Genomic DNA, 14,860 nt, shown 5'->3' with positions numbered 1-14,860 from the left:
TTCCAGATTAAGTCCTTGGCCTAGGGTGAGAACTTATGGTGCTCTTTCTGGGCCTGTCCATAGCTGCCCATGGACCAATAAGCACACATTTACTTCCTCTGACCCCATAAAAACCCAGACTCAACCAAACTCAGACAGACATTAGGACTACCAGCTGCAGGAAGGAGCTACCCATGTCAGGTCTCCTGAGAGCTGTTCCACTGCTCAGTGATGCCCGCCCCTCTCCACCTTGCTTACCCTCCAGTTGTCCATGTACCTCATTCTTCCTGGATGCAGGACAACAACCCGGGATCTGCCAGATGGTGGGACTGAAAGACCTGTAACGCAAGCAGAGCTGAAACATGTCCCCCACTCACCATGTTGCTGATGATGAGGAGAAAAGAGATGCAACCCTTAAAGGAGCCTAGACCTAGGAGCTCCCTGAGCCAGGGCTGTGACACCCTCTTTGGGGCTCTGTGATTACTGGTGTCTACAAGCTTCTGGGAGCCACTGTGTTCCCCAGTACCCACAGTGGAAGCTGCTTGTGGTATACCTGGTCCATCCACAGCCTTGCATGGTGCTGGCACCTGTAGCAGCACCTGGAGCTGCCCACCCCACTGCAGCCAGCAGACTGTATAAAGCTTGCCTATTAGAAGGCTTCCCTCTGCATGTGGAGATATCCTAAAAATGTATTCTAATACAGCAGTTCCCAGTTTTGTTTCCAAGACAATCTTATACTTCTGGAAAACCCCAAAGAGCCTTTGTTTACATGGGCTATATTTAGTGTATCAGAAATTAAAACTGAGATAATTGTAAAATATTTATCTTAAAATCTATTTAAAATAACAACAAAAAACTGAATACATATTGGTATAAATAATTTTTTGTGTGTAAAAAGTCACTGTTTTCCAAAACAAGTGAGAAGAATGGCATTGGTTTTTATTTTTGTAAATCTCTTTAATGTCTGCCTTAATAGAAGACAGTTGGATTCTCATGTCAGTTTCTGGATTTAAAGTGTTGAAATCTGTTGTTTTAGTTGAATTATATGAATAAAAAATTGTCTCACATTGATATGTAGTTGAAAAAGTGAGGACTATGTTAATAGCCTTTGTAGATTATTGTGCATATTGTTTTAGTACTATTACAAAAATCGACAAGGGTAGTTTTTTTAAAGGTTAGCTGCAATGTGAAATTTGAAATTATATCAATGAAATATTTGTAATCTGCTACATTAAAATCTTTTGATCTCTCTTGCACTTTGAACGTATATTTTACAATGCATTGTTTTCTAACATCATGCTTCCTCATTTAGAAAATATTCATTCATTGAGTTATATAAATGTCCTTGATGTTGACACATTTTATTAGACAATATCAAAATCACAGTTGTTAATGTTACCATTGATCTCAGAAAAAACTTTAAGTGTTGGGAAGCCCTCAAGTACATGGTGGCAGAAACAAATTTCCAAAATTCTAATTTTTGCTTGAAAGCTCAGATTTTATCTTTGGCAACAAACCCTGAGTTTTCTTTGAAATGACAGACTCACTTCCTTCATATCTAAGACACTGCCTGCCAAATACCCAAATCTAAAAAACCAGTCTGCCAGCCATTCTTTCAAGTAAAAATGGCTTTTCATGGGGAAAAAAAAAGACAGCTTGTTTAGCTCCTGACTCAATCACACATGTGCTTTCCCTTGAGACAACTATCATACTCTGGTATGAGGCAGAAGTGGTTTATTCATACTTGCCATTTAATCACAGAGAACATTTAAAAAACATGTACTCAAGGGTCAAGATTTTTTTAGAAGCAGGGTCTCACTTTATTGCCCAGGCTGGAATGCAGTAGCACAATCGTAGTTCACTGTAACTTAGAGCTCCTGGGCTCAAACAAACTTCCCGCCTTAGCCTCCTGAGTAGCTGGGACTGTAGGTGTCATGTGGGCCACCGTGCCTGGCTAACTTTTAAAATTTTTGTAGAGACAGGATCTCACTATATTGCCCAGGCTAGACTTAAACTCCTGGCCTTAAACAATCCTCCTGTCTTAGTCTCCCACAGCACTGGGATTACAGGTCAGGATTTAATAAAACTAGTTATTTTTAAATTTTATTTTATTTTAAGTTCTGGGGTACATGTGCAGGACATGCAGGTTTATTTCATAGGTATCCAGGATATTCATAAGAGAAATCTCTCTCTCTCTCTCTCTCTCTTTCTCTCTCTCCCCTTTCTCATGCAAGTGTGTGGCAGTAAGCATACAATAATCAAAGGTACAGAACAATTTGGTGCCACAGATGATATTCGTGCTAAAGCACCAGCAGTTTCACACACCATGGTTTCTGAACCATCTATGCAAATGTCAACATAGTGAAAAGAAGCAGATAACATCTCAGTGTAATTATGAACAGTATTTTGACCTCATGGTGCCTCTGAAGGGGTTTCAGGGACCCCCAAGGCTCTGTGGACCCACTTTGAGAACCACTGATCAAATAGAAACCCCTATTGCTTAGCCGTGCTTACACTAGAATGGAGCTTTTTGGGGTCAGGGATTTTATCTTTTTCGGCATTTTATTTTAAAAGCCTAGAAAGATGTTCAGTTCAAAAAGTGCAATATAAATATGTAACAAACAAATCAATTTAATGCTCACTATATTTGAAGCTTGTTCTGTACTGTTTTGCTTTTAGTCTTGCCCTAATAAGTGTCTATCAGTCAAAGTGGCTGATAGAAAAAAACAAAAAAAACACTGAAAAAAAACCAGACTGTATAAAGCTTGCCTCTTAGAAGGCTTCCTCTGCACGTGGAGATATCCTAAAAAATACTGAGTCATAAGAAATTGTCTCTAATTCCACAGGGACACTAATCTTCAGAAACTAGGATATGTTTCTGAAGCACACTCTAGTAACTTCGCCATCAGTGAGCCCCACATTGAGATTCAGTTTTTCCATGGAAACCTCTTTAACAAGTGATGAAAACACATTCTTTCCCTTTTTCTTTCCTTCACAAAAGCCTTCTTTAAAAAGGTAGTGTGGAGAGTAATTATAAAACATTTAATGTCCACTTACGCTTTCAAGTACTGTTTTTTTTCTTTCAAAATTACCTGCTTCTTATTTCAAGCGTGAATTCACTGTGAATAACATAATAGTATTTCTCACAGTAACTGTATTTATTTCTCCTGTAAAGAACTTGTCAATGGTGAGCATAACACCTACCTCAAAAACTACTACCCAAGAGCAAATGCCTCCACACCTTTCCACATGCAGCTTTTCTTTGCATAGAATATTCTTTCTCCTTTTTCCAATAGGCAAAACCTTACCATTCTATTTAAGCCCCAAGTAAAAATTCACCTCCTCTCTATGGCCTTTCACTCTTCCCCATATGCAATATAATTATGCCTTTGTTCTCCCCTGTGATGTATACATACCCTATGACAGTATCTTATAACACTTATCACAACAAATTTTAGACCTTTATTGGCAGGAATTCTGTAATTTTCAGCTTGGGATTCCCAGGATCATATATGGTGCCTGGAACAGAGTAGCTGTTTAGAAAATAGCTTTTTGGGTTATTGGTTTTAAAAAAGGAAATGTAATTATCTTGTTGAGAGAATTGCAGTGATGTTGTTTTATCTTCTCATTATCACTGATATATCATGACACATGGCCTAGTACAACATTCATGCCTAAGAGAAACTGTAGATTTCACAAATGCTGTATAAATCTTGCCTGGAGTAAATGCAGAGAAATAAAGCAGCAAGAAAAAATAATGAAAACCAATGAAAATCTTCAATGTTTTTCAGAAACTTCAAGGAAAGGGTGCATTCCTAAAGAGAAAAGGAAGAACAGAGAGGAAGCCCAACTTTCTTCAACGAAGGAGTGCATTCCTAAAGAAACGTCCCTACTCTCTACTCAAAATGTGGTCCCTATCACTGGCAGCTTGGTAGAAATGCAAAATATCAGATTCCACTTCCAATCTCTGCATTTTAACAAAATCTCCAGGAGATTCGTATGTTCATTAATGATCAAAAAGCACCAGTCTAACATCTTAAAAATCTCCTTCATTCATATCTCTCATTTTAAAGGCACCTTAATAGAAGCCATCGTATTACTGATCTTTTAGTGCTTTGTGATTCTGAATTTCTGTCAATGGGTAATGGAGAAATTTCTGAAAAGGAAAACAAATCCTCAACTACCCCTATTATCCTAAAAGGGAAGAAAAGACTGAAGATGAGAACTAAAGGGTCCTGAGGAGGATAAGGAAGAATAAAAGCAGCAGAGGGAAGATGCTTGTAGAAGGTAGGAGTCTGGAATGTCTATGATTTGTACGGCCAGTGAAAAAAGAACACAAAGCTTATATTTTTTTTAACTGTACACTCTTGAAGAAAACTACTTAATTTGTTAGAATCCAAACTATACATATTCAAGTTTTTGGATATAATATTAATTAAAATTACTATTGCTGTTGGTAAAAATAAGATCACATATTAGGAAAAACACTTTAAGGTCTCTGATCTTTAAAGACTATATTAACGAACTATATATTTATTATAGTTGTTTTATTTAAAGACTATATTAACGAACTATATATTTATTATAGTTGTTTTATTTCACCTTGCCTGTATATGATGTGATCTAGCAACTCAGAGGGGTCTTTAAAAAAGGTGTTTTTCTCTAAATTTATTAAACTGTTATTTGTGGCTCTAACTCACTATGTGAAATGGTCTAGATGGAGGAAGGGCCTGGTGGGAGGTGAATGGATCATGGGGGCAGATTTCTCCCTTGCTGTTCTCATGAGAGTGAGTTCTCACGAGATCTAGTTAAAAGTGCATGGAACCTCCCCCTTCACTCCCTTCCTCCTTTTCAAGCCATGTAAGACATAACTCCTTTCTCTTATTCTTTATCCATGATTGTAAGTTTCCTGAGGCCTCCCCAGTCATACTTCCTTTACAGCCTGTGGAGCCATGAGCCAGTTAAACCTCTTTTCTTTATAAATTGCCCAGTCTCAAGTGGTCCTTCACAGCAACAGAAGAATGGACTAATACACTGTGCTTAGCAAACAACATGAACTTCAAGAAAAGTTAAGTACAGATGACCTAAGATGCCTCATATGTTACTTTTTCACAATTGAAGCAGGGTTTGTTTTTTTTTTGTTTTTTTTTTTTTGCATATATTTGTAGTGTCAGCTGAAGAATGACAGGGGTCATAAATTTGGAAAAGAGAGCTCTATTTCTCATACATGTTACAGCCTGCAGGGTGGCCACTCTGACAGGCTGGGAAGTGCACCCTCTGGTCAGAAACCAGAAACTGGCCCTTACAATCACAAGCCCACCCCTTTGGTGATAGTCTCTGGGAGCATGCTTGGATAGTTTTAGCAGCACAGCATTGGCAATGAAAAGCAGATTGGGACCAGTGGGATTCCAAATTAGGGAGATATACAGGCCTTAGGTGAATTATCTCTAGTCTTCAGGATATCATGATTCCAGTTTATTTGGAAGAAGTAAAACAAGAGATTAAGTAACACTAATAATTTGAACATTAGAAGAGAATTTGTGTGTCAGAATAGAAAATGGAACCGATTTTATTAGGTAGCTAAGTAAAAATGTTATGAAAATTTTAACCTGTTTCTGTTTTAAAGACTTATTGTAGCAAATAGTAAGAACTCAAAACCAAAGGTTGGGCTGAAATCTAGTATCAGGTGTGTTACAATTTTCCTTTGAAACAAAATTCTCTCTAGTAATCTTTCTCAACCAAGGAGAAATAATAATAAGACCAATTTATGTACAAAATAAGTTTTAGGCTTATTATATTAGGCCTCACTATTTGCATAATGTACAACAAGAATAGTCATTGGCCATGTAGGCTCTTTTTAAGTTAGTTTTGCTGGAAATTTGCCTGAAAATATGTTACTCTGGTCAAAAACTTGCTAAAATAGCAGCATCTCCAATTGTGACCTGTTTCAAAAGAAAACACATTCTTACTGAATTTATGCAAATAACTATATTGCCATAAAATAAGAATACTCACAAATAATTTCCACATTTTGGAGAACTCAGAGAGAAAGGTAAATTCTGTTCACAAAAGTACACTTTACAATCAGAGTAGCAGCCTTCTAAATAGGATGTTGTCCATTCACCTTGGAACTACCATCCACAAACCAAGCAACTCTTTGTCAGTTAGGTGAGAGCTGTTTATCAGGCACTGTAGGAGCCAACAGTTCCTCCCCCAGTTCCAGAGTTGGACCTAGAGAAAAAGAGGCTCCCTGCTCATGAGTATCTCCTTTTGAATTCCCCAGGCAGTATGATCCTATATAACCATTCCCATTTTACGATGGAACCCTCTGGACACTGCTATCCCCCTTACAGTGTTTCTCTGACATCATTCCAGACAGCATGGGTATTTCAGATGTCAGATCATTGTATGTCCTCCAGTAACAGGGATGGGTTCAGTTAATGTCCCATAGCAAGACAGTAAATGTCTCTCAAGTGGAAATTCTCTAGTTCAAAGTCCCAGTAGTTGCCTTTGGGGAGTACTCACAGGGTTTTGCCATAAGCCCCAGTAAACATTCCTCAAAGGGCTATTAAGTGGAGAATTTTTCCCTACCAGCACTTCAACTTCTACTCTACAGCCTGTGAGCTTGGAAAATCTTACTGGTTCTCATTTAGCAAGACTAATCAATATTGTTTGAAGGTCAGATTTATATATCTTCTGTTTTATAGTATCAGGTAAGTGAAACATCCTCCAGTCAAATACAATATCTATTTTCCTAAAACCTTTAGGTAAAGGAGTCACGACTACTTTATATAAAGCTTGTGTAAACATTCCAACTTCAATAATCCTATCAGCCCTTACATTTTTATGTTCTGGTCCCAGGAAGCTTTTTCTTTTCCACCCCCAGACCATTTTATCCTCTCTGGTGAAAAAGCATTTGGCTTCCCAGCAGGAGGTTGAGCTGAGACTTTGGCCCTTTTGTCAACCTTTATCATCTTTATCTGGATTAACTTGCCTCAATATTGCCTTAGGCAATTTTTGATCAGCTTTCTCATTGCAATCTTTGCCTTCTGATTTTTTAAAAAATAATATCTATCTGGGGTAAAGACAGAAAACTGGTTTGGAGTCCTTTAATGTTGGGAGAACAGCAGAGGCTCCCTTTGGTCCACCCAACCGTCAATGGTGTTACATTAAAAGCTTTGTTTTAACCTTATAAATTTCCATTTTATTTATATCATTTTTTAATATCCCTCTAAAGATTTTCATTGTCCCAGGACAAGTCCCATGACTCTCCTCTTTCTTTTCCATTTTTGTGTTAATTACCCTAATGTTTTATTAGCATCTGTAAGACCTATGAGGGGAAGCTGAGACAGCAAATTTGATAAGGCTTCCCAAACTGTTGTGCCATGTAGAAGGGGCCCCATGGACCAAAGCATTTATCATCACCTGGGTAACAGGCATATTTAATGGGCTAATATCCCAGTCATTATAAAGCCAGTCCCCCATGGTTTGTATATGAAGCGTATCAGCTGCCTCATCTGGGGTGCTCCACTTGGCATTTATAAGGGAGTTGGTAGTCCCCCTTCTCAGGATAAATAGATATTACAGTGGCTTTTATCCAGTTCACCCAGCTGGCTGCCCCCTCAGGATTAACCTTCTGTGTGTCTCAATTACATATACCGGTCCACAATTGTTCGATAGTGAGCTGTGGGTTCTGCATCAACTCAAACATGTTTTTCCACTCCACAGCATTTAAAACCAAAGATATTGCCCCCATGTTAGCTACACTCACAGTCCATTTTCGTAAAGATTCCTTAGGAAGCCGGTGATAAACTGGTGATCTGTAACATAAAATGGGACAATTCCTTAACATTACACCCTTTGGTTTCAATACTGTTTTGCCCTTTTCCCACACTGACTACATTCGTGGTAACCACAGGTCTCAGAGGTACTTTCTGTTGCCCTGGCATAATTTTCCCCTTTGTGGGTAGCTTTGAGGCTAGTGATCTGAGCTCAGACAGATCCACATCTGAGCTTGGTCCAATCTCAAGGCCCAACCCAGCACTCTTTTTACTTTCATTTTAGCTATTGTAGATAACAATAACCAAGGGATTAAATATTTTGCCTTTTCCTTATTAGTCCACATTTCCTTATGCATCCAGTGAACCAGCTCCCCAGGAGTTGGACCCATCTGTAAATTTTTCTGGTGCCCTTTACCTTTTGTAACTGAATGCAGCCCAGCTGCAGCTCCATACCATAGGTGACCACGTGGCCACCCAGTAATCAAAGGTTCCTAATTTCCCACACTTTTATCCTTTCTCTTTCTAGCCATTTAATTTTATTTATGTTATTTTTCCCTTTATTTTGAGGCAAACTTTAAATAGCTTCTCAACTAGACAAAATTACTTTTCCTTCAGCAAAAACCACTCCTCATTTTTTTTAAAATTAAACTTCACCAAAAACACATCTTACTTTCTTTAGACACGCTATATGTAGAACTGTTTCTCTTATATTTAGTAGCTTTAATTACACATAGTAATTATTAGTAACTCTTAGTAACTTTTATTTCCCATTAGAAAAGAAGGATTTCTTCATTAAACATAAAATAACATTAAGCATTTTTTTGTTGTTGTTTTTGTTTTGAGGTGGAGTCTTGCTCTGTCACCCAGGCTGGAGTGCAGTGGTACGATCTAGGCTCATTGAAAGCTCTGCCTCCCAGGTTCACTCCATTCTCCTGCCTCAGCCTCCTGAGTAACTGGGACTGCAGGCACCCGCCACGACGCCTGGCCAGTTTTTTGTATTTTTAGTAGAGACGAGGTTTCACCATGTTAGCCAGGATGGTCTTGATCTCCTGACCTCGTGATCTGCCCACCTCGACCTCCCAAAGTGCTGGGATTACAGGCGTGAGCCACCCACCGTGCCCAGCTTACTTTAAGATTTTAAATTACCAAAGAGAATTTAGAAACTATTGTATTTACCCAAAGATTACTAAAGTCACATGAACTAAAAAGCATTTGAGCTAGATTCTATTATGTAAAATATTTGATTTAAGCACTTACTTTTCTTTAAGCCAATTGATTAGGGTTTTTTTCACGTAATTTGGTAGTGAAATATTGCATATACATGACACAAATAAACACACAGACATTCAGACACACAGGCAGGGCAGATATTATAGATTCATAATATTTTTCATTTGTCAGTTTTTAAATCATTTCTCTAACTTTAGAATATTAATCTCCTGGTTATCTGTTCCATGCCCCAAACAATTGTTAGCAAGGCAACTCAATTTGCATCTCCAAAGACATGCTCTTAGGTGAAACAAGGTAGAAAATGTACAACTCAGAGGCACAGAACTTGAATCTAAACAAAGACGAGGTATGTCATATAAATGTAAAGCCATTGTATTCCTCATAAAGTACTATACCAGACATACCAGACAAGAATTAGCATGATTATATGCTTATTTACTCAATAAAATTTTAGCAAATGTGAGATGAAATCACTTTGCATAATCTGTAAAACCATATTAAATACATACTGGTATGATAAACATTCTTCTACTCAGTTCAAGCTGCTATAACAGAATACCATAGACTGGGTGGCTTCAACAACAGAAATTAGTTACAGGGGATGGAAAGTCCAACATCAAAGGCACAGGAAGCCTGGGCATGGTGGCTCACATCTGTAATCCCAGCACTTTGGGAGACTGAGGTGGAGGATCACTTGAGGCCAGAAGTTCAAGACTCGCCTGGCCATCATGGCAAAACCCCATCTCTACCAGAAATAAGAAAATTAACTGGGTGTGGTGGCACACACCTGTAGCCCCAGCCACTCAAGAGGCTGAAGCACAAGAATTGCTCGAACCTGGGAGGCAGAGGTTGCAGTGAGCCAAGATAGCATCACTACACTTCAACCTGGGCAACACAGTGAGACTCTCTCTCTCTCTCTCTCTCTCTCTCTCTCAATCAATCAATCAATCAATCAATCAATAAAGGCACATGCAGATCCAGCGTCTAGTTTTTGTTGAAATTCAAACAAATCTTAATCTTCCCCAGTGTTCATCAGTTTTTCTTGTAATCGAATCAGTTGTTAATTAGCTTTAAACAATGCTTCAGAACCTAACGAAAGCCTTTTGAAGACTTTTTATCAAGGCAGAAAATTTGGTTTCTATGTTTTTAAGTTTGTAGACTTTCAGCAACAAAATTATGTAATGATGAAAACATCCATTTTCAAAATGCTCTTTCCACAGCCTGTGCTTCTTTCAGGAAATAATTATTTTCTTTTTATTGATCAACTTGTTGTAAGATCTTAGTAGATTATTTCTCTTAATAAGATTGGGAAAGAGTTTGTACTGAGATTAAACAATTTGTCAGCTCTTCATTTTCAGGTAGCTCACTTGTGGTTGCATTATTTGTAGTATTTCTATTCAATCAAAGTTCTTTTTAAGCCACTAGTTCATTTTTGAAGGCTTAGGTAAGTGGAATCTAGGAAAAAAAATCCATAAGCTCACCTAAATGAGTCCAATGAACTCCTGTGTGTTCTAATAATACTGAAATGAAAGCTTTACTGTCAACCCTTTCTCCAACTTGAAGGCCCACCCTTCCCTTCCACAGAAGGTGACATGTGACCGCCCCGACTGTGGGCTCAATGTGAGAGCCAGTGTATGAGTAAATCTTAATGCTTTTCTTAGTTTTCAGATAAAATTTAAAAATATTTCTAGAAATTTCTTCCTCCACCTTCAATAGATGTCTTGAACATCTTATTTGATGACTGTTTGTGATCATGTTCACCAAGTCCTGCTGATATTTTATAAACTTTCAAACTACTGGGTCATCCAGACCTACTGATTCTGAGTAGCTGAGGCAGTGATGAGAATTGTCAAACAAACTTCACAGGTGATTATTGTACACCACAAAGTCATAATATGCTTCAAATTAGTGGTTCTCAAACAAAGTAGAGGAACATGCTTGCATCTGAATCAACTTGGGATGCTGGTTAAAAATATCCAGGCACGGAGTTCAATCCAAGACCAGCTAAAACTAAATCTCCAGAGATGAAACCTGGAATTTTGTATTTTAGAAGTGCTTTCTCAGGCAGGGTCAGGTTTAGAAACCACTGTAGTCTCTATCTTTGAAATGAGCTTTGTAATAAGACCTGACATTTTTCTTACTCCTTTCAAGATTTTTTGCTAGCAAGCTTTTAGAATTCTTTGAGGTTTTTGGTGTAAATCTGTGGCTCTCAAAATGTGGTTAATGGGCTGGCAGCAACCTGAGAACTTTAGAAATACAAATTCTCAGACCCCACTCCAACCTACTTTGGAGGTAGGGCCCAGTAATCTGTATTTTAACGCACCCTGACATAAGTTTCAGTTTGAGACAATTGGTTTGGGTCAAATCATGAAAATAATTGCCCTACTTTGGGGAAGGGGGTATAAGGAGAGAGTTTATAATAAATAATTTCATGTTTAAGGACTAAATTCCTCAATAGATGCAATATTGGCAATGAAAAAAGTCACCTTTTCTCTCTGTGTTTTCCTTTATGTTATGTGCTGCAGAAATTGGCAAGAATAGCAACATTTTACATGTTTACAGTAAGAGAGTCTGAGATCAAAATTGAGGAAATCTTTTAAGGTTAAATTCTCTCAAATACTTCCTTCCAAAGACCTTGTGCCAGCTTGTGATTTCCAGGCAGATGTTTTCCATTATACTGCTACTGGGTCATGACAGAATCTCACAGTTTGCAGTCGCCATGACAACCTCACTTTTTTTTTTTTTTTTGTCTGCAGAGAATAATACACAGCTCAGAGGTATACGTTTTCTCTTAGTAATGGAAATGTTGATCCATCAAAGGAATTGATTAGGTTGACAACTGTACATTTGATAGGTCACCAGTAAATTTGAAGGATTACATTTATTATCCATGTTTTATCTGGTGGACAGTGGCTTATGCCCACTAAATTTTCTGGACAAGTAAAGATCCTGTGGTAAGCATATCGGTCTTTAAAACTATAAAAAGCTAGGAAAAATGTTTTATTATTAGTATAAGTTGTATTTTTCAAGTACGAGGAAAAGATTCTAGGGAAAAATAGTCATAAATTTTAGTGATATGTATTTACTGTTTGACATTCATTTTGAGCCTATTTTCCTCTTGGTCACTTACAAAGATGAAAGCAAGTATTAATTTGCAAGGCAATAATAATTTAATAACATTGTAGACTTGCAAACGGAATACGTGGCATCTAGTTGTAATTTCATTTGGGAACTTACCTAGGCTATCATTAGGTTTTATATACACAAATATGCTATAGCAAAACATTTTCAGAATTAAAGTCCTTTGAAAAATAAACTAATTATCATTTTTAAATTAATTCACAAGAATTTTTTTCCTCTGCAAGTATATATTTAGACATGATAATATTTCTGTCAGGTGAGCTGCGGAGTCTCACACCTGTAATCCCAGCACTTTGAGAAGACAAAGTGGGAGGATTGTTTGAGCCCAGAAGTTTGAGACCAGTCTGGGAAGCATGTGAGACCCTACCTTTACCAAAAGATTTTAAAAAATTAATGGGGCATGGTGGCATGTACCTGTTGTCCTAGCTACTTGGAAGACTTAGGCAGGAAGATTGCTTGAGCTCAGGAGTTTGAGGCTACAGTGAGCTATGATCCCAGCACTGTACTCCAGCCTGGATGACAGAGCAAGACCCTGTCTCTAAAAAAGGTGGGAGGATCACCTGAGGCCAGGAGTTCGAGACCAGCCTGAGCAACATGGTGAGATCACATCTGTATTTAAAAAAATAAATTTTAAAGATAAAAATAAAATAAAATTTAGTAACTCTTTCTGCTTTGGTATTATTTTCGATTCCACATCATCTGGTAAATATGATGCTGGGGTTTGTATGTTTTCTCATCTTCCACCCCTCTGAAATTATGGATCAAAACAAATTATGGATCAAAAACAAAAATATTCTTTCAAGTATTATTCATAACATACTGAAATCATGTTCTGGTTGGTTTACGATCTATGGGAGAATAAAAATCTTTCAAACAGAGGTATTTTAAATTATGGTAACTACTTTCAGTGCTAGGCCCCATGAAGTCTGGGAGAAAGTACAATGTTCATCTAGTAAGCTATGAAACATCGCTTCATTTCCTTTATGCAAACAATGAGTAGGCAGGGGTTCTATTTTCTACTTGTTTTCACAATACTTAATTTTTTATGTTAGAATAATTTTGATTAATTATAATCATATACATGCATTTCAATAATAGGCATTTTTTTCATTTTAATTGATATTTTTATTTTTTGAATTGTGCTATTTGGAATAATGGTGAAAATTTGAATTTCTTTAAAACTGTTTGGAAAGTAATTTTTTTTTTTTACATTATTTCATTGGCAAGCTTCTGCGAATTACAGACCTGAAATTATTGCATTTGGGAATTTTCTTTTTGCCTCCTTTCGCTTTGCATTAGTGGTATGCGTACTTGTATTATTTTCCCATCATAGATTTTGTGCCTTAGGAAGCCCGATATTATTTTCTTGGTTTGTATTTGTATCCTTTCTATTACCTTGTAAGTATGTATTAATGCTTGTTATAATCAATTGAATAAAACCGCTTTATCCCCTGTAAATTCAAACTATAGTACCACAATTTGTAAGTCTAATGCTTAAACCATAGCTTGCAGGTTTAAGCTAAACATATTATATATATACACACATAAATATGATATACATATATAATGTCCTTAGGATTTGAATTGAATGGATGCTAATCTGGTACTATTTTATACATTTCTGAATTTTCAAATATTCTAAAATTAATATGGATGAGTTTTTAGAATTTGAAAGAGAACAAATCTAAATTTAAAAAATAACTGGGCATGCTGGTGCATACCTGTAACCCCAGCACTATGGGAGGCTGAGGTGGGAAGATCACTGGAGCCCAGGAGTTTGAGACCGGCCTGGGCAACATAGTGAGACCACATCTCTATTAAAAAAAATTTAAAAATAACAAAAATAAAATTTAGTAGCTGTTTTTCTGCTTTGGTGTTATTTTCAATTCTACATCATCGGGCAAATACGATGGCAGTGTTTGTATGTTTTCTCACCCTCCACCCCCTCTGAAATTATGGATCACATTTTGAAAGGATTAAGTCTACTTATTCAAGAGATATTTTACATCCATACCCTGTTAGAGAGTCAGAGAGGAAGCCTAGAATTCCCCTCTTTCTTTATTCTGTTCTATCCCTTTACATCCACCTCTACTTATCTCAGCAGTATGTGTTAGGCTTTTAGGAAAAAGACAATCATAGGATTTCAGAATTGGAAGAGATAGAAAAGGTTATTAGATTACAGATTACAATTGCTAGTGCTCCTGGGGCCAGGCAACACTACAATGCATGGACTTGCTGTGGCTTCTGCTGTCTTAGAGAACACAATCCCTGTCTAAAGAGGATGAGCAGTGAAGACTCAGCTCCAGCTAATTGTTGCCAAGGGAGAATGTAGGCCAGATCTACCAATGTTTAAAAGAGAATCCAGAAATGGGCTTTTATGTACACATTCTAATTTTTAAATGTTGACAACAGATGCATACAGAAAAGCACTGCCAGTCAAAGAAAACATTATCTGCAGGCCAAAATTAGCCAGTGAGATGACAGTTTTGAAAAAATGGTTTGACCAAACTCTTATTTCACAGATGAGGGAACTAAAGTTCAAACTGACATAAAATCTTGCCCAAAATCATCCTGGATATCAAACAAACACTTCAGTGCTCTTCGATCTTAGATATTTGTGATTTGATGTAGGTATTTCCTTAACAAGTCAGGAGGGAAGTTTGAAAGCACATCCTGTGTGAGGATGAAGTGTCTGGGAGTTGTTTCACACCTTTAATCATGTAAAGAAA

This window comes from Mandrillus leucophaeus, unplaced genomic scaffold (genome assembly GCF_000951045.1).
Source record: "Mandrillus leucophaeus isolate KB7577 unplaced genomic scaffold, Mleu.le_1.0 Scaffold389, whole genome shotgun sequence".
Lineage (NCBI taxonomy): Eukaryota > Metazoa > Chordata > Mammalia > Primates > Cercopithecidae > Mandrillus > Mandrillus leucophaeus.
This window is presented reverse-complemented; position numbering follows the sequence as displayed.